We start from the raw sequence: 18,842 nt of genomic DNA on the forward strand, positions 1-18,842 counted from the left end.
CCATTCCAATGAGGGTGATGGTGGGGGATTCATAGAGCTTGTGATGTGAATGGAGCCCCACCCCTGCCCACCAGAGTCCTGTAGTGTGAAAACCCTGCTGATCAAATCAGAATCCTGGCATGGAACGGTTGGCAGTGCCCTCTGCACCATCATTGTACAAATGAGGAAATAGAAACCCAGGGAGGATGGAAGCAATTGGTATTTAACTCACCTTTACAATGAATAAAGCAGTTTTGCATACCTATCCTATGTGTCTCTCTGTATGGGAGTAGGCAGGCATGGAGAATCCATTTTGCCTAAGTGAAGTGAGACCACCAGGAAGGACTTCCTTAGCTACACACAGCCAGGCATGGCGGTGGCAGGACCAGGGCCTGAATCTCCACACATCTTGTGTAGTGGTTTTGCCACAAGCTGCCTTAAGGCTGAGAGACTCACCCTCTAATCTTCAGGCATCTCTCCATCATCTGTAACTGTGTATCCCTGAGAGTTAGCTCCTCTCAAAAACCATGATAGATGACCCTGAGCTCAAATGCTAACTTTGTTAGCTGACTGCTTAACTTATAAGCAATGCTCTTGTCTGATGTGTCTGTTCATTTATATGACAAATATGCAAGGGGTGGCTGCTATGGGCCAGACACTAGCGGTTCTGTGGTAAACAGAGCACACACAGATCTCTGCAGTGTTAGCTCACAAAAGACATGGCTAGGGCTCAGTCATCATCTATTAGACCTTCCAAGCTTGACTTCCACCTGCCCACTCTCCTGATACCCTATAGGTACAGTCATACTGTGACCTCTCCCAGAGAGGAGAGAAGGAGGTCAAAGCCTGTCTCTGGGCAGCCTCAGCCCTTGGAGCAGGCAAGGGAGGCATGGGAAAAGCCACCCATTCATTCCTGCATTTGCACTTCCTGGGCCAGGGGTGGCTGAGCATTGTCATGCTTGAGCTGGTGACAACGAATTCCACTACTAAGTGCTCCTAACCTTAGTGCTTTTCTAGGTAAATGATTTCCCATTACCTCAGGCATTTCCTGTACCAGGCCCTGTGTGTTGTTTATTTACAGGGTCACCAAAGGAAGGGAAGTGCCAGTTCTTCCCGTGTGAAGTGGGGGTTTAATGCTTAATCTGTGGGGAGGTTGTAAGCATTCAATTAAAAATGTGTATGTGATCATCTCGAATGGTGCTAGGGCACGCAGTGGGCAGTAAGAGACAAATGCTCCCTGTTTCTCTATGTTTACTATTGGAGACTTAGAATTCCAAGCTGGAAGGAACGTGTCTTTGCTTGCAGAAGTCTTAAACGTCTGCCAAAGTCCTCTCTGAAATGTTTTTGGAGCGGAACTTCACAGGTGAGAGTTGGGATGTAAAAGTCTGGTGTCTCGGTGTGAGCTTTCTTCCCCTTCGCCAGGGCTCACAGAGACTCCAGCCTTCCTTAGTCTAGAACACCCCTTCCTCCAGGAAGCTGTTCTGATGTTTGAAAGGGGGAAATCATAACGGTCGGATGGACAGACAGCTGAAGCTCCCAGGCTCAGGCCTCCAAGGCAGCAGCTGTTTGCATGTTTGTCTGTCAAAGGCTGCCCTTTGGGACCCTTGAAGTTCAGGAGATGAAGAGAATCTGTGAGGAGGATTGAGAGTGTAGCCGGGTGGGAGAGCGCTTGCCTTTGCATGGGTGAGACCTGAGGTTTGATGCCGAGCACTGAAAAAAAAAAAAAATCAGGGGTTGTGGGTTAAATGTAAAGAGGCACAGAATAGCTTCTTAGAAACATTCTCAAGAACAAAAGTGTTAAAAGTCAAGTGAAAAGAGTGACTGGTCCTTCCAGAACGTCTGCTCATGCTAAGACCCGTCTGTGTCACTTTAGAAGTACAAAGTGGTGTCATGTCCAATACATTAAAGGGCTTGTGTCTCAGCTCTCGTGTGCACTCAGCTTCATGCCACCAACCAACATGCTCAGTGGAGGGACAGCGGGTGTTGGGAACCAGAGACGCCTGGCGGGGTGTATGAGTTGATTTGAAATCTGGTATGGATTTGTTGTCAGAGAGTAGAGAAGGACACACAGGCCAAGGGAGCAGGCTGTGTGAATGCGTTTTGGTATTGAAGAGCCTAATGGGATTGGGAATGGTGAGTAGGTTAGAGAAAGGAGTGGCAGGATGCAGCCACAGGAGGGAAGCCTCAAAGGAGTTGTTCTGGAGACTCTGGGTGCTGGGCGTGCATCAAGGGTCCTAGGTAGTGTGTGTGACAAGATGAGTGTTTCAGAAACCCAAGGTAGGGGCTGCTTCCACTCTTAATCTGACTTGGTACGTGGGGAACCCGTGTTGACAATGGAGATGGAAATGTCGGTGAGTGACAGGCTGCTGACGCACACAAAGCCAGCTCAGACTGCTGGATTTGAAATGGCTCTTGCCTGCTGTCTGGGAGGGAATGGGCCTCGCCTGCATCTCTGCGTCACCCCCCTCCCCCTGGGAAGCTGTCTGTCTTCATGTGAGCCAGCAAGTCCAGTATTTTTGTGCTGGAAAACTCTGCTGTCTTCCACCACAGGCGGCTTCTAGCTTTCAGCAGAGGATTACTTAGAATAACAAGTTAATGACTGTCCTTGGATTAGCCAAGGTTCGCTGGGAGAAGCAGGCATGCCCAGCATTCATTTACTGGAGTCTGGTGGGGGTGGGTGCAAATTCCATCCCAAGAAAAAAAGAGAAGAATTTTTCACTTGGTCAGAGTAGTATCATTAGAAGAAGCTTGGAGAAGTGAGGCTACATTAAAAAAAGTAAAAGCAACTCTTAACAGTCCTCTGAGTGCAGGGGGGAGCTGGTGGCAGATCTACCTGGGGACATGAGGACTGGGCTCTGCTGGTTAGGTTTGTTCTTCAGGTCAGATGATTGGGGGGAGGTAACAGCTGGGGGTGGAAGTGAAGGGGAGGGGAGGGTGGGTCAAGGAGGAGCAGGGAGACAGAGCTGAGGAGCTGACTCTCCTCAGTCAACACTACAGACCACCAACAGCCCTCTGGGCCCTGGCCGGCCCTGGCCAAGCCCACTGGACTGTCTTAGTGTTAAAGGTGTCCACACTCACTCATCCATTCAACTCAATAAACATTGGTGTCCTGAACTTACGAGGGCCCACTGAGAGAATCAAATGGCACAAAGACTCTTTGCCAAATGCTAACTCTGGAGCCTGCAAAGCCCTTCAAGGAAAGAAATATGGTGGCTCAGGGAGCCTTGTTCAGACTTACAGCATGTCCTTGGCTCAGAAAAGCGCCAGGGCCTGGAGGAGACAGGGTCTGCTGGCTTCCTTGGGCTGAGAGTGGCAGATGTAGACCCTAAATGACAGGGAGGGAGAAGAGCAGCACCTGGCTTCCCATAGCTGGCCCTGACAGATCCCTCCCTACTCATAGGGACCATGGCTATGAGTGCTGCAGTGTTTTACTTCTAATAAGTCCATTTAAAAAACAGCTCTACTGAGGTATAGTTGACATACAAACTTAATATTTCATGTATTCAATCAAATGAGTTTGGATGATGTGAACCCCCATGATACAATCACCACAGTCAAGGTGATATGTCCAAAACTTGCCCAAGGTTCCTTGTCCCCTTCCTTGTTCTTGCGTTAAGATCCCTTGGCACGAGACTTGCCCTCTAGACAGCTTTTCAGTGTACAGTATGAAGCTGTGCCGCAGTCTGGCTGGGCACAAATGCCGCAGTCTGGCTGGGCACACAATCACGAGCCACCACACAGCTTGTAGATTCAAACAGCAACTCTTTATTCCCGAACTCACACCAGCCGTCTACAATCACGTTCTGGGGAAATCCACGTTCTCTCCCAAATCCGCGTTCTCTCCCAAATCCACCTCCACTGGGCTTCTATCTCCAAAATATACTGTCTGAATCCCGTGAGAACTCAAGGGGAACTCAGGCAGCAGGATACGCCCTATTCCCAGCAGGAATAATCTTAAACCTTAAACCTGGAACCTAAACTGGGAACGCCCTAAACAAGATTATCTTAAAACCGGGAGCACCCTAATCTGCCTTGGTCCTTGAGCAAGGTCACCTACATTCAATGTCACTGCAACATGTCAGCAACATGGGGTACGCTGGCAAGGAAATTGTCATACCTACTTGGCTAATGGCTCCCAGCAAAGCTGAAACTTTGTGCCCATTCCATACTTACCCTGTCCCCACCCCTCAGCCATTATTGTATTCTTTCTTTCTAAAGTATGACTACTTTAGATGCTTCACATAAGTGAAATAATTCAGTATTTGTTCCTCTGTGACTGGCTTATCTCACTTGGCATATCTTCTAGGTTCATCCAGGTTGCTGCATCTTTTGGGATTTTTTTAAATTTTTAAGGCGAATAATAGTCCATTGTATGTGTATAGCATGTTTTGCTATCCAACAGTCCATTGATGGGAATTTGGGTTATTTCCACGCCTTGGCTATTGTGAAGAATGCTGCGATGAATGTGGAAGTGTAGACATCTCCCTGGAACCCTGATTTTAATTACGTGGCTGGATCATGTGGTAGTTCTCTTTCTAATATGGGTGGAACCTGTTTTCCATAGCTGACGTACCATTTTACATTCCTGTCAACAGTGTACCAGGTTCTAATCTCACCTGGATGCCTCCAATATTTGTTATATTTTTAGTAACATCCAACCTATTAGCATGTGAGATGACATCAAATTGTAGTTTTGACATCCATTTCCCCGATAGTGAGCACCCTCACATACTTGTTGGCCGTTCTCATATTTTCTTGGGAGAGACTTGGAGAGGTTAGGTGATCTGTGGAGGTGACAGCTCAGTAGCAGGGTGGACACTCGAGCCCTGTGGTTGACTCTTGCCTGTGCTGCTCTTCACTGCCCCATGAGGAAGGGTCTTCCGTATTGACCAGGAGCTGAGCTGAGGAAGGACATGGGAGGGAGGCTGGGGGGCCATGTGGGAGCAGCTGGAAGTGTGACCTAGAAGGCCCTCAGGGGACTTTGCCAGAGATGCAACAGGAAATGGGGATTTCCAGTCCCCCCTGGAAAGGAAGGACTTAACTAAAGAGTGGACTTGAGCAGTCCCTTGAGCCCTAAAGTTCCTCCCTGGCCTCACAGAAGACTCTGACTCTGAAACCGGAAGTTCCTGAAGGGTGAGAGTCAGGAATTGTCTGATGAGAGTTGTACGTAGGAAAAGAAAGGCGTGGGGGAGCTGGAGATGGTGTACACGGACAGCTCAGGCCTCTCCCTGGTCTCCATTCCTGGTGATCTACTTCAGAGAACCCTGGAGGGGCAGCAATCACTCTAGTTTTGAAGACAGAAATTCCAGGGCATGAATTCTTCCAGCACATTCTCTTGTAGTTTGTGCAACCTTGAGCAAGCTGCTTAACAGTTCCGGTGGCACAAGCCTGTAATCCCAGTGACTCCAGAGACTGAGGCAGGAGGACTGCAAGTTTGAGGTCAGCATCAGAAATATACTGAGACCCCAAGCAATCTAGTGAGGCCCTGTTTCAAAATAAAAAAGGGTAGGGATATAGTTGAGTGATAGAGTGCCCCTGTGTTCAATCTCCAGTACAAAAACAAAAACAAAAAAAAAGAAAGAAAAGAAAAAAGAATAAAAGTTCTGGGCCTTAATTGTCTCATCCGTTACAAATAGAGGGGCTGGAAGGCGGAGGGGCCTGGGCTCTGCAGTCTGATTCACAATATTGTCACATAGTCACCATTTTTCATTGCATCACCACTCTGCACAGACACCGCTCTAGGTGCTGGAGATACTGAAGGATTCATGAGTGCCGCAGTCTGGCTGGGCACAAAATAACCGAGCCGCCACACAGCCTTGTAGGTTCAAAACAGGAACTCCTTTATGCTCCGCACTCCCACCAACGCCACGCACGCGGCCTTTCCCCCCACCCCCCCCACACACCACACACACCACACACACCAACCGGAATTCCCTCCTCCAGAAATCCCTCCACCGGCACTTCCCCAACCAATGGGAACTCTCCGGGAATCCCTCGAGAACTCCAAAGTATCAGGCTGAGGCGGACAGCAGGGGTCTAATATCCAATTGAATTCACAGCTTAACATAACCATTATCATCTCAATGGCTTGCTGGCGTCACCTCTCAACCACTCGGTTCTGGCAAAAAATGCCATGCGTCATTCCGACTCAGCTATGGCTCTCAGCACATGAGGTAACAGATGACATATATTCTTAACCAATCACCATCAGTTAAGAATGGTTACCTTTCCCAGAACATTGCAGGGCTTTAGACCATGAACATAGTAAGGCCCTTTCTAGGACATAGTAGGGCTTAATAAATGCATTTGGAGAGCTAGCCTCCAAGCCTACCCCTAATGAGCCTTACTTCTTGGTGTTTATGTTTCTGGGTTGTTCCCTCTCCTAGCAAAACCAGGGATGGCCCCATCTGATCAGTAGAAGAGGTGGAAGTGAAGGTATGTGACCTCTGAGCCTAGGTCACAGAAGCTTTGTCTCAGTCAGTCTCTGCTCATTTCTTCCTCTGAATGAGGAAGGCTGGCTACCATGCTGTGAGGACACTCAAGCAGCTCCTGTGGAGACCCAGGTGAGACTAACTGAGGCTCCCAGCCAATAGCCAGCACCAGCTTGCACACTGTAGAGGGCCCCTCTGGAGCCTCCAGACAACTACAGTTCAGCTCACTTCTGACCATCACTCCAGAAGGAGGTACAAGACCTCCCCCAAAGTCCCAGCTCCCAGAAACTGCAAAAGAAAATGACTATCACTGATCTGAGTCACAAAATTTTGAGATGATTTGTAATGTAACAATGGACACCCATCTTTGAATCCAACCTCCCCTCACCTAGAAGTCTCTCTCTCTGACTCCTCCTAGCTCCTTGGGCTATTTAACTTGCCAACCCCAGTTCTGGGGCCCACCTCCCTCCTTCCCAGCATTCCTGTCTCTCTTGATTTCCCTGCTGAGAACTCTGGGGGATGTCCCACTTCTCCTTCCACCGCTGAGTCCCCTGGAGTTTGAGTAGTGTCCGTGAGAGCCACCTCTGTCACTCACACCCGGCTTCTCCTGTTACTTCTCACTGTCCATTGCCCAGCAGCCCTCCCACCTCTGCGTCTCGGGCTTGTTGACCTCCTCTGCGTCTTTCCACTGGTTTCTGTACCAATGTAGGTTTCAGATCTCACCACTGGACCTGGCCAACTTGCTGACTCACCTGGAATCCCTCTGAGGCTCTCTGAAGTGCTAGGATCCAACCTCAGCTCCTCCGCTTGGTGGCTAAGGAGCCAGGCCATCCAGCGTCTCCCCCACCCCACCTCACACTTCAGCGATTCCTATGTGTGGAATCTCAGTTGATAACTAGCTTCACATCATCTTGTGGTCTGGAGAAATGGGAGACGACGATTGGAATGGCAGGGAACGTGGTTCCTTTCACCATGAAGGGCCTTTTGTGTCACATGAAAGAAAATTAGAAGGGGGGAGGCAATGGGGAGCCACCAAAGGCTTCAGAGCCAGCTACAGTGTGCAGAGATAAACAATGAGCATATCAAGGGTTTATTTCATTATGATGTGTTAGGAAACAGGTACTGAAACAGCTCCCTCTGAACTTATTTACACTAGCAAAGCTACCTCTTGGGGTCTTTGTTTTGCAGAGGTCAGGGAGAACATTCGGCGGGCCCCCTCTGAGCTGCTGTGGCTGTTGCAAGAATCTAAGGCATGTTGGGTCATGTTGAGGCTTTGCAGGAAATTCAGAACCACACCGGGTGGTCACAGACTCTGGTTCCTGGAGCGGCAGAGTTCAGTCCCCGCTCTGCTGCTCACTGAGGAGTGGATCCGGGCACCTCAGTCCCTGCCTTAGCATCAGGATGGCTCCCCCGCCCAGAGTGAAGGAGGTACTGTGTATAAAACCAGGGGACTGGAGCTGGAGGCAGTAAGTGCTACTTAACATCAATCCCCATACCAAAGTGACAGCTGGAGGCAGGAAAACCCCACACGCATCTAAGAAAATTCCTTTAGGAAAAAAAAAAAGAGAAGAGACAGGAGCATTGGAGAGGAAGAAAGGAATTAGTGCTGTCAACAGTGGGTCAGTTTGTCTTAAAACCTTTCAAAGTGTGGAAAGGACTGAGCAATGTATCTCCTGGGGCAGGAGGTGATAGGTGGAGGGGGCTGTGCACCCCTGGCTGCCCAGTGCATCTGCTCATTGCAGGGAGCGTTTCGGAGGGGTGCGCTGGTGCTGAGAAGCCCCATAGAGAGGTGAGCCAGTGGCCAGAGGCTGCAGCCAGGGTGAGGCTGGGGAAGCAGGGCCAGGAAGTGCCCAGAGAGGCAGAGACACCTGCGGCAGCGTGGGCGAGCCCTGGCCCATTATGCCCCAGTGAAAGAAGCCAGACACAAAGACCACATAGAGTGCAATGTCCTTGATAGGAAATGTACAGAACAGGCAAATGTAGAGGGGTGGAAAGTGGGTTAGTGCTTATCTAGGGCCGGGTGGGGGGTGTGGAGGATGGGAATGACTTCTAATAGGTACAGGGATTCTTTTTAGGATGATAAAAATGGCCCCAAATTGACTACAGTGGGGAGTGCACAACTCTGAATATACTAAAGATCACTGGATTGTAATTGAATAGTGTGTGAATCATACCTCAACAAAGCTGCTACACACACGCACACACACAAAAGAGGTAGGAGATCCAAGATCCAAGAGAAATACAGACTCCACGGGCTTGCCTCAGAAACTCAGCAGGTTCAAGGGGAAAGCTCCAGAATATTCTCCAATGCATCCTGCTCATTGTCCAAGACCCAGAGAGGCTGCGTTCCCTGCTTCAGTCCTGCTGCCACTTGGGCCAAGCAACAGACTCAGCTGTATGCAGGCATTTTGTGTAAGTCAGCTGAGAAGCGTGAGTGCTCCATTCACAACACACCCCTGCCCCGTGTTAGCTGCACTTCACATGCGATTTGTGTACATAGGGCCACAGGACTGCTAACTGGGAGAGATGATGTCCCAATTCCAGTTCAACTCTGTGGTTTTAAATCATTGAATCTCTTAAGAGTCAGGATTTTCAACATGGGTAGAGAGACCTCCCGGCACCCAGGCTAGGCTTTCTCCTGCTAACCTCCCTGGTGTACAGAGTTGTCAGGGTCCCTCGAGGGCAGGTGGTAATGAAGCTGTAGGAAAGGCCTCTGGGCTTAGACGAAGGAGCCTGGCTGGGTAATTTTGAGCATGATAAGAAGACAGGATTTCAGAGATACCTGGGTTGAATCTGCTTTTAAACATGTGGGGACATGAAGCCCAGGGGAGTGGGAAGGCTTTCCGGTGGTGCAGGATGCCACTTGAGTGGAGCTGAGAGGGAGTTAGGTCTCTGGGCTCTCTATCCAGTGTCCCTTCCACAGCACCTGCAGCCTCCTAGGGCAAAGATGGGAGTAGGAAGGAAAGCAAGGGGCTGGCCATTCTGGGAGGGTTTGGGGCTCATGGGGCAATGGGAAATGGAGCTCTCGTTTGAGACACAAGTCCAGGGGACCTGAGGGGGCAGCAGAACGTGGCCTTGGGTCTGCTCTGGTAGTGCATGACACTGCTTCTAGATGGTTCTGCTTAGCCTTACCCAAGCCTTAGAGAAGGAGGGTGAGGCGCTGTCACCTGTGGTCGTGGGCTTGAGTTGGTGGTCTGGGTTCTAGTTTTAGTTTTGTGTCTCTCTCACTGTGAAGTCTTGGGCCAGCTCTTTCTCAGCTCCGACATGTGTAAAATGGGAATAGGCAGCAGACCCGCCTTTCTGAGAGGTGAGGATTTGTGAGCCTGTGTCTGAAATCTACTGTCTTGTGACAGCATTCCACACTGTGGTGTGTGTGCCGCTGCTGCGCGCCTGGCACAGGAGAGCTTTCTAGCCTTCTAGGGGCAAGGCCCTGTGACTAAAGCCAGCCTCCCTGCAGGGGAGGGCCAGTGTCTCCCAGGATAGAGAGCAGAAGTGCAACCTCCTGGAGAAGGATCCGCTACCATTCACCTGTCTGCCTCAGCGGGGCCCCATCAGGCCCCAGGGCGAGGAGCAGAGGCCACCAACATTATGCATCACTTAGTTCTCAGAATTCCTGGGGCCCTGATCGTTTCCAATTCAAATTCTTCCCCCACCCCATATGACAAGATACTTTTATTTATTCTGAGTTTCCCAAATCAATGAAAATATACAATCACTTTAATAGTAATTTCATTGATATAATGATCAGGTAATCGTTACCAAAACCAAAATTAAAACAAAGGAGCAGGGTTGGAAAAACACATGAAGAAGGAGGAGGAGGAGGAGGAGGAGGAGGAGGAGGAGGAGGAGGAGGAGGAGGAGGGAAGAAGAAACCATAACATTAAAACACAGAAGAAAACAGAAAATTTACTCAGTCTTGCTTTTTGGACACACTCTTAAAATTTCACTTACAGTGGTCAATAGCAAACACCTTTTTCAAGGAAATATGACTGAGTGGAGCTGCAGGTATCATGAGCTCTATTCCCTCATAAGAATTTTTTTCCATATTCTCTTTCCTTATAATTTCCCTAATTATGAAGGTTGGGGAAAAAAGAAACTGAAAAATATATCATCAGCTAGAAAATTTTCATTCCACACTGACTGACCGAACTTCCGCGAGTTCAAAGACTGAGGTTGGGACATCCTCAGTTATTTTAGACATTAGACTGGTGCTTCTGGTGCTTTCCACTTTCTCTCTCAAAGTTCTGGGAGAACAAATATTTATGTATCATTCAGTCTTCATCATCTCCACAGCCATTATCCTTCCCATTCTTACTCTCAATTCTAAAAACTAGAACGCCAAGAAGGCTCAGTGCTGTTAAGCAATGTGCCCGAGGTCATTTGGCCAGGACAGGCAGGGCCCTGGAGGGAGCCCCAGGTCTGGACAAGCCCAAATCCCATCCTCATTCCAAAGCTGCCCAGGGCAGGGGCTGCTGGAGGCCATATTTGCCCACAGTCTGATTTTGTTCAGAGCTGGCTGAGGGCCAGACCTCTGAGTTTACTGAAATGTTCTGAGAGTTATTGGGAGAAATGGAGCTTTGAACTTGCCTAATATAACACGGGCTGCTTCTCAGGATCATAAACATGTTTCTGAACCTAATTAAAGAGCCTCATGAAAAGGGCGAGGGCAGGACTGAGACATGACGGTCGGTCTACAGACTCCCCGTGGGCCAGGACGGGAGCTTGCTGTTCCCAGACTCAGGGAGGACCAGCCCTTGTGGGGGCCGAGAGTTAAGAGTTTTAGAAGGAAGAAAAGGGTCTTTTACAGTCCTGGCTGGGGACCCGGGCCGTACAGGGAGGGAATGGAGGAGGCGTAATTGGGGCTTGTAAAACATTTCCAGGCAAAATCACTTAATGTGTTTTGGAGAGTGAAAAGCCGCAGTGCACATGGTCCTGACGTTCGGGCGTCCTCTGCAGTCAGTAGGCTGGACGGAGGGCTCAGGGGGGCCGACCAGAGCTGACTGCCCTGGGCGGCGGCAGGTGGACTAGCTCAGGGCTCAGGACCCTGGAGCAGCAGACACTGGTTTGGGATTTCCGCTCATCCCCTCACTGTGTGACCTTGGGCAGGTTATTTATCCTGCTGCACCTCAACATCCTCATGTGGAAAGTGGGGACAAAACTTTGCCCCCTTGTTGGTTTGTTGTAAGGGGTAAGAATTCAAAGTGCGCAGGACAACTCCGGGGTGCAGCCCTTCCTACTTTGCTGCTGGGAGTGGGCGTGGGCTGCTACCAGGTTAGAGCAGTGTCCTCTTTCCTCTGAAATGGGCCACCCCTGGGGAGAGTGGCTGGAGCCCTCATCAGGCCTCTGTGGATTCCTTCTTCCACTTTTCTCCTGGCTCCCTTTTACCGGGTACTGGTTACTCTCGTCCATTTCCCAATATCCCCCTGACCAATACAGATCGTGTTCTCATCTCAAAACTCTGACAGTGCCCCATCCCTCTTGGGATATTATAGTTCAAATTTCTGGCCCTCTAGACCCAATTTAACGTGCCGAGCCATGTCCAGCCTCGTCCCCCTGTGGTTGGATAGCATGCCAAATGCTTCCAGTTTCCCCTCCTTCTAGACAAATGGTAAATATTGCACTTCCTGGCTCCCCGGTGGTTGGCTGGGGCAAACAACTGGATTGGCCGGTGAATTGTGAGCAGAAGCAACGTGTGGGCTGGAACTCTTTTTCCCTTTCTATACAACCGGAGCCATGGTCCAGACCAGGTGTTAACAAACACTTCCTGTAAAGATGTTCAGCTTTGTGAGGGGCATAGTCTCCCCGTCAGTCTTGGCTCTGCTGTTGGCAGTGGGAAGGTAATCGTAGGTAGTACACAACTGGAGAAGCAGGATTGCATTTCAATAAAATTTTATTTTAAAAAGGAGGCAGTTTGGATTTGGCTCACAGGCCACAGTGTTCAGGTCCCTATCCTGGACCATGCTGGCCAATGGAACTTTCTGCAGTGTTGGAAATGTTCCTAATATCTGTGCTGTCCAGTGGTCACCACTGGTCAGTCCTGTGTCTGCTGAGTAGCCTTATGTAGAGGCTAGCATATTGGGCAGGCAGTTTTAGACAGTGACTGTCCATCCGCCAGCCAGGGTCCTGGAAGGAAGACAACACAGAGAGTCACAGCTGACCACAATGCACATGGAGCTAATTTATGTATCATGAGCAACTGAGATTTGAGGGACATTTGGTCTTTGTCACTGTGGCATGGCATAGCCATTCCTGACCTTCATACCCTTCACTCCCACCTCCACACCCATCAAGCGTTCCCTGCACACGCAGGCGCCAGGCTTTGCTCATGCTGTTCCCTCTGCTGGGACATACCCTCTAAGTCCCTTGCACTGTCCCTTGTTTTGAGGGTAAATGCTACCTAATTGTTTAGAGTTCAGCTCAAATCTTGTCATTTCTTGGTGGTTTTCTTTTCTTGTTTTGGTACCAGGTATTGAACCCAGAGATGCTTAACCACTGAGCCATATCCTCAGTCCTTTTTCACGTTTTTAACTCAAGGTCTGGCTAAGTTTGTGAGATTGACTTTGAACTTGCCATCCTTCTGTCTCAACCTCCCACTGGGATTATAGGCGTGCGTCACCGTGCCCAGCTCTTGGTGGTTTCCCACTAATCCTCCATACCATTTTCGTGCAACAAGAATCACCTGCATCTTCCTCAGGGACCTTTATGATTGTAATCTAATGTAATTATTTTTTTTTCTTGTGTCTTCCACCAGATCTTGAGCTCTTGGAAGAGTCCTTATTGATCATACTTGGGTATCTCCTGGAGAACTTCAATAAGTGCTTGTTGAACTGATTGGATACTTCAGCCCCCGGTGGTGGGGGGTCTCACATAGCCTTCTCTGGCACTGGCTCAACTTTGGACCATTTCCCTACATCTTCTTGTCTTCCTGGCCAGGGCAATATACCCCAGGTTCTGAAATCCAGGCAATGAAGATGGTGGAGGAAGAGGAAAAAGTAGAAAAGAGAGATACCTATTAGTTTTATCATATCGTGGTTTAAAGTATCAACTTGGTTATTTCTTAAAAATGGACTCCACTATAAAGAGCAATTATGACTGTAAACGTAGATCCCAAGGCTCTTGGCATTAGTGTACCCAAACTGGAATGTGTTTGGAAGACTATGTAGCTCAAGGGCTTATTCCTGAAATTTCTTCTCAGTGGGTATAGTTTGTCAAAAATATTATTTTCTTCATTCAATAATTTTTGTTCTACCTAACAAGCATTTTTTTTTTTTTTGCAAAATATGGGGATATCATCATCAACATTCCGTGCATGCATGCATCTCTTTGTGGTTACAAAATACTTTTTAACTATGTCACCTTGAGCTTCAAATCCCCTGGGGAAGAAGACAGAGGAATATTTACAGCATTTGGATCATGGAGAAACTATAGCACGGAGCAGGGAGATGATTTGCTTTCAAGCACAAGCAGGCTGGGACCCAAGTGGGTACTTGAATCAGAACCCCAAGCTCACAGGCCTGTGGTCTCGGTGCTCAGACACATTCTCCCAGCACAGCCTCATCTCCACGCCAGGAGATCAAGACAGACCGTCGGGTCCTGGCCTAGTCTTGCAGTAGTCCTGAATTCCTATCCTTTCCTTCTTGAATAGCTTTAGTCAGAGAAATTTAGAGTAGGGGGTAGTTTTCTTGATTTCTTTTTTAAAAACAAGGCTCAGTTCATTAGCAGTCAGATACATAGAAATAATGAAACGATTTAAAGCCAGTTTGTGCATTTTTAAAAGTTCTCACAAGGGGAATAATGGACCTGAAATTCCTTTAGTACCAGAAAGGACATGTTTTATAAAACATCTGCCCATCCAAAGGACATTTTTACTTTTAATCTTTGGTCTCTCTGAGATACCACAGAAGGTTGCTGCAGATTCTTTCTGAGCAGTGAGGGACTAAACTGTGGTGATAGGACGATACCTGTGGCTACCTCCCTGCTGCGCTTGCTGTCCTCCTGTCCCTCAGACCCAGCCTTGGTGGTCTGCTCCCCACCAAGAGGAAGAAGAAATGGACAACTGCACCATCACGCAGAATGGGCTGTGGCAGCATCTCATTTTGGGAACCAATGAATTCAAGATGGTAGAAATAGCAAAATATTGAATTTCTTTCAGTTTTAAGATGATTAATTTTCTCATGGGTAATCGGCCTCCTGAAAAATCTTTTATGACAATACAGTGAAAATCAGTCTACGAAAGATGGAAGAAACCCCTACTTAAATAATAAACAAACGAGACTGTTAGATACGGGTGGAGTTAGGTAAAACATACACTTGTACATTAAAATTGGTGTAATATTAACTGGAGGATAGTGTGACTAAATATACTTCATGTGCCTGTTAAGTATGTATGTTTTAAGAGAAATTTTAAGACTTATACCCATAAAGATATTTATGAAAATGTTTCCAGAAAGAGCAAAAAGCTGGAAATGATTGAAATGAGTTATAACAGGAGGACTGGTTACTAAGTTGAAATGTAGCTATTAAAAATAATAATGGGAGTCTATTCAGACCTTAGTCTTCAGACTAAAAATGTTAATGACAGAGGTGCATGCAATAGAATTATTGGAGCATATGCTGTGATTGAACTTATAAAAATATTGTCTTGCTGGGTGCAGTGGTGCATACCTCTAGTCCCGGTGGCTCCGGAGGCTGAGGCAGGGGAATCATGAGTTCAAAGCCAGCCTTAGCAACTTGGTGAGGCCCTAAGCAACTTAGTGAGACCCTGTCTCTAAATAAAATATAAAAAGGAACTGGGGATGTGGCTCAGTGGTTAAGCGCCCATGTGTTCAATTCCTAGTACCAGGAAAAAAAAAAATTGTCTCCATGTGAACCAGGACGAGAAAAAGAAAATAGCATGTTGGAATGGAGGCAGGGGGGCAAAAAAATACATACGTGTTTATTTGCATTTCCTGAAATTATTTATCAGTGTACAAAAGTAAGAAACCACTTTTGTTATGTATATTGTGATCTTTGAATGAAATAATTTGAATATAAAATATGTTCAATCTGTGTCTTAGGATTTATTAAAATAAATTGATAGCCAAAAAAAGTGATGAAGATTCTTATACATTATATAAAGAACACAGAATAACAACAGGGAAATATATGCCTGCTACCTTAATGTATCAGATCTGAGTATTTGCTTCATGTTTCAAAAAGATATAGAACATTACAGACACGATTAAAGCCCCTTGGGTCCAAAAAAAATTTTGAAAATTTTGTTTAACATCTTAATTATTTCTGCTTACACTATATTTTAATATTAGTCATTTTCAGAAGGCAGAATCAATAGGTTTTGGTTTCTCAGCTTAGATTAGGGCTTTGTAGGTACGTGGCTCGGTATGCAGATACTGAATTTCTCAGTATAGACACTGGGGCTAGGACCTTAAGTTATCTGATCCTTGGTTTCCTTAAGTATGAAACCAGGGGGAAGGGATCCAGCCTATCTCAGAAGATAAGCACAAAATGAATAGTATCTTAGAGGTTACCATAAGAAGAATTCCAGAGGAGAGTTGGCCAGGCAACCAGGGGAAAAGCTTTGCCGGCATAAAGAACAGCTGGAACAAAAGCCCAGAGGCATGGCCTAGGGAAAATGGCGGGGATCTCAGCTCGCAGGACAGTGGAAAGAAGAGGTCACCTGGCTCAACGGGCTTCTCGAAGCTCTGCTCTCCAGTGTGGGTCCAGCAGCAGCAGCCTTTCCCGTGTTCTTGTGTCTTCTTGCTCCTTTCTCTGCCTTTCAAGACCAACTGTGTTCTTCAGTGGAGACTCCACGGAGCCTACTGTGGCAGTGTTTGTCCCTACCTGCTTCCTCCACCAGACAGATGGCCCTCTGATTTAGACATCTTCCCCCACACCTAGCCTGGAGGCAGCACCTCAGTCCAGGATTGTTCCATAGTAAACGGGGAGGTGGGAGGAGGGCAAAGGCTCTTGCAGGCACCAATCCTCAGACATCTCACAGAAGTAGGCATGCTCCTTGATCCCACAGGAAGGAGGAGTACTTTAAGTACTGTTTTCAAAAATGGTCCACACAATCAATCATTGGAACACGTTCAAAGAAGGAAAGAAGGGAGGATGAAGGAGACCGTGCAGGTCATCCAGCGGTATCCTCGGGGTGGAGGCATCCCCCTCCTCAGTCCAGCCCAGCTAAACTTGCCCTGCTCCCCCTTCTGCTCCCCACATGTTGCATCTTTCCTGAAACTTTGGGACCCAATCCTGATCATGTCTCTCTGTGGAATGTTCAGGCTCTGGGATTCAGAAAAACCAAAAATTAATGGAAGTTGTCCTACTGCTGATGCCAACCAGAGATTGTCCACTGGGTAAGATCCTGGTCAGAGCCCAAGTTTTAAAATCAGGGAAATCCTCATGTCAATAGGAACTGGATAGAGAATAGAGAGTCCTGAAGTTCACATCTGGTGGCTATCAACTGTGGCATAACCAACCGTCCCCAGACTTACCTGAAATAGTATAAACCTTGATTTTGCTTATAAATTGATAATCTGGGTGGTGCTCAATGCAGGCAGTCCTAACGGACACTGCTTTAGATTTCTGGGGTCTTACCCAAAGGATCAGCCTCATAGTGTCATTCTAGATTTTATGTTAGGCTGAAGTCTCTTTCTTCCTTTTTTTTAATATTTATTTTTTAGTTATAGGTGAACACAATATCTTTATTTTATTTTATTTTTATGTGGTGCTGAGGATAGAACCCAGTGCCTCATGCATGCTAGGTGAGCGCTCTACCTGTGAACCACAACCCCAGCCCCTGAAGTCTCTTTCTTAATTTGAGAATTGCTTGCCATCTGGGAAGACTTGGGAATGAAAAACACTTTGATATTTCCATCTAGTAAGTTCTGGTTTCTTGAACTCATTTCTCCTTTTGCATTTTATCATAGCTAGTGAGAAAAGTCAGGTGGCACTTTCAATATTGTGCCTGGAAATCTTCTAAGCTAGATCATCAAAATTACTAGGTACCTTCCTCTGTTTGGTGTTACTCTAGGCTACAGTGTGGCCAAACTTTCTGCCACTATAAAACAAAGATTCCCTTTACTTTGAGATTCCTGTAACATTCCATGGATGTTATAGATTCTCATAACATTTTTGGGGGGTGGGGGGAATACCAAGAATTGAACCCAGAGACCCTTAACCACTGAATCACATCCCTAGTCCATTTTTTAAAAAAAATGTAGTTTATTTTAATTTGAGATAAGGCCTCACTAAGTTGTTTAGGGTCTTGCAATCTGTTGCTGAGGCTGGCTTTGAACTTCTGATCCGCCTGCCTCAGTTTCCCAAGCCACTGACTAGGATTACAGGTGTGTGCCACCATGCTCAGCTCCTACAGCATTTTCTGTATGTTCTCATTGGTAGACTTCTCAAGTCCCTCCAGGCTTTTGCTAACATTCTCTTTGAGGTCCTTTAGGCTGCCTGGTCCCAAAGCCAATGTCATTCATTTTAGAATTTTATGACAGTAACTGACCTCTGGGTACAATTACTTATTGAGGTTATCCATTGCTGCATAACAATCTACCCCAAACTTGTCTTAAGACAACAGTTATCAATTTTACTCATCTGAACAGTCTCAGCAGAGTCAGCTGATTTCTGTGACATGTGGCATCAACTGGTGGCTTGGCTGGGCAGGAGAATCCACCTCAAAAGGGTTCACTTCCATGCTGGCATTTTGAGGTTGATGGTTGCTTCCTCTCTCTGGGGGCCTCCCAATGGGACAGACTGGACTTTCTCACTGGAGATTGGGTTTTAAGAATAAGCACCCGGAGGACTCACACGGAAGCAGCCAGTTTCCATTGGCCAGGCAGTCACAGAGAACGAACGAACGTTTCAAAGTCACATCTTAAGAGGAACATGTGGGATGGAATGTATTGCTAGAATCAACTTTGAACAATACAATCTGCCACAGAATTCTTGTTCTTAGAAGTTTGGATTATGGTTTATAGCCACTGGGGGGCTGTAACTATCAATTCCCAACATGATCATTGAGTTTTATGCTTCCTGAATGTGTTTGTGACCCAGAAATAAAGCTGACTGCACCCAGTGTTGGTTTCAGAAGGTGCATCTGGCAGCAGAGCTGACTGAACGCCGTGTGTGTGTGTGTGTGTGTGTGCGTGTATGTGTGTATGTGTGTGTGTATATGTACACCTTCCATTCATCACTTTGTCCTGTGTCCCTCAGCTGCTCAGTTCCTGCCCCTGTTTGTCTGTCTCACCCCAATGCCCCCAGTTTTCTCCTTCACTCACTCTTCCTCTGCCAGAGGCAGGTGCAGCTAGCAGTTGACACACACTCTGGAGCTCGACTGCTTGGTTAACTCACAGCTCTGCAGTTCGCTAGGTGAGTGCGGCTCTTGGCAATTTCCTTAGGTCCTTCCCTGAATTCAGTCTTCCTATT

General features: G+C 47.3%; 1 long non-coding RNA gene across 1 annotated transcript; it reads left to right on the forward strand.

Annotated features, from left to right (window-relative positions):
- The first annotated feature begins 1,109 nt into the window (after nucleotides 1-1,109).
- LOC124090621 (uncharacterized) lies at nucleotides 1,110-18,492 on the forward strand. Its single transcript, XR_006851178.2, has 2 exons — nucleotides 1,110-1,342; nucleotides 13,162-18,492. It is a non-coding gene; the product is annotated as an uncharacterized LOC124090621 (long non-coding RNA).
- Nucleotides 18,493-18,842: the final 350 nt, after the last annotated feature.

Source organism: Marmota monax, unplaced genomic scaffold (genome assembly GCF_021218885.2).
Source record: "Marmota monax isolate L192 unplaced genomic scaffold, Marmota_monax_Labrador192_F-V1.1 WCK01_AAM20220418_F8-fsc00010, whole genome shotgun sequence".
NCBI classification, from domain to species: Eukaryota; Metazoa; Chordata; class Mammalia; order Rodentia; family Sciuridae; genus Marmota; species Marmota monax.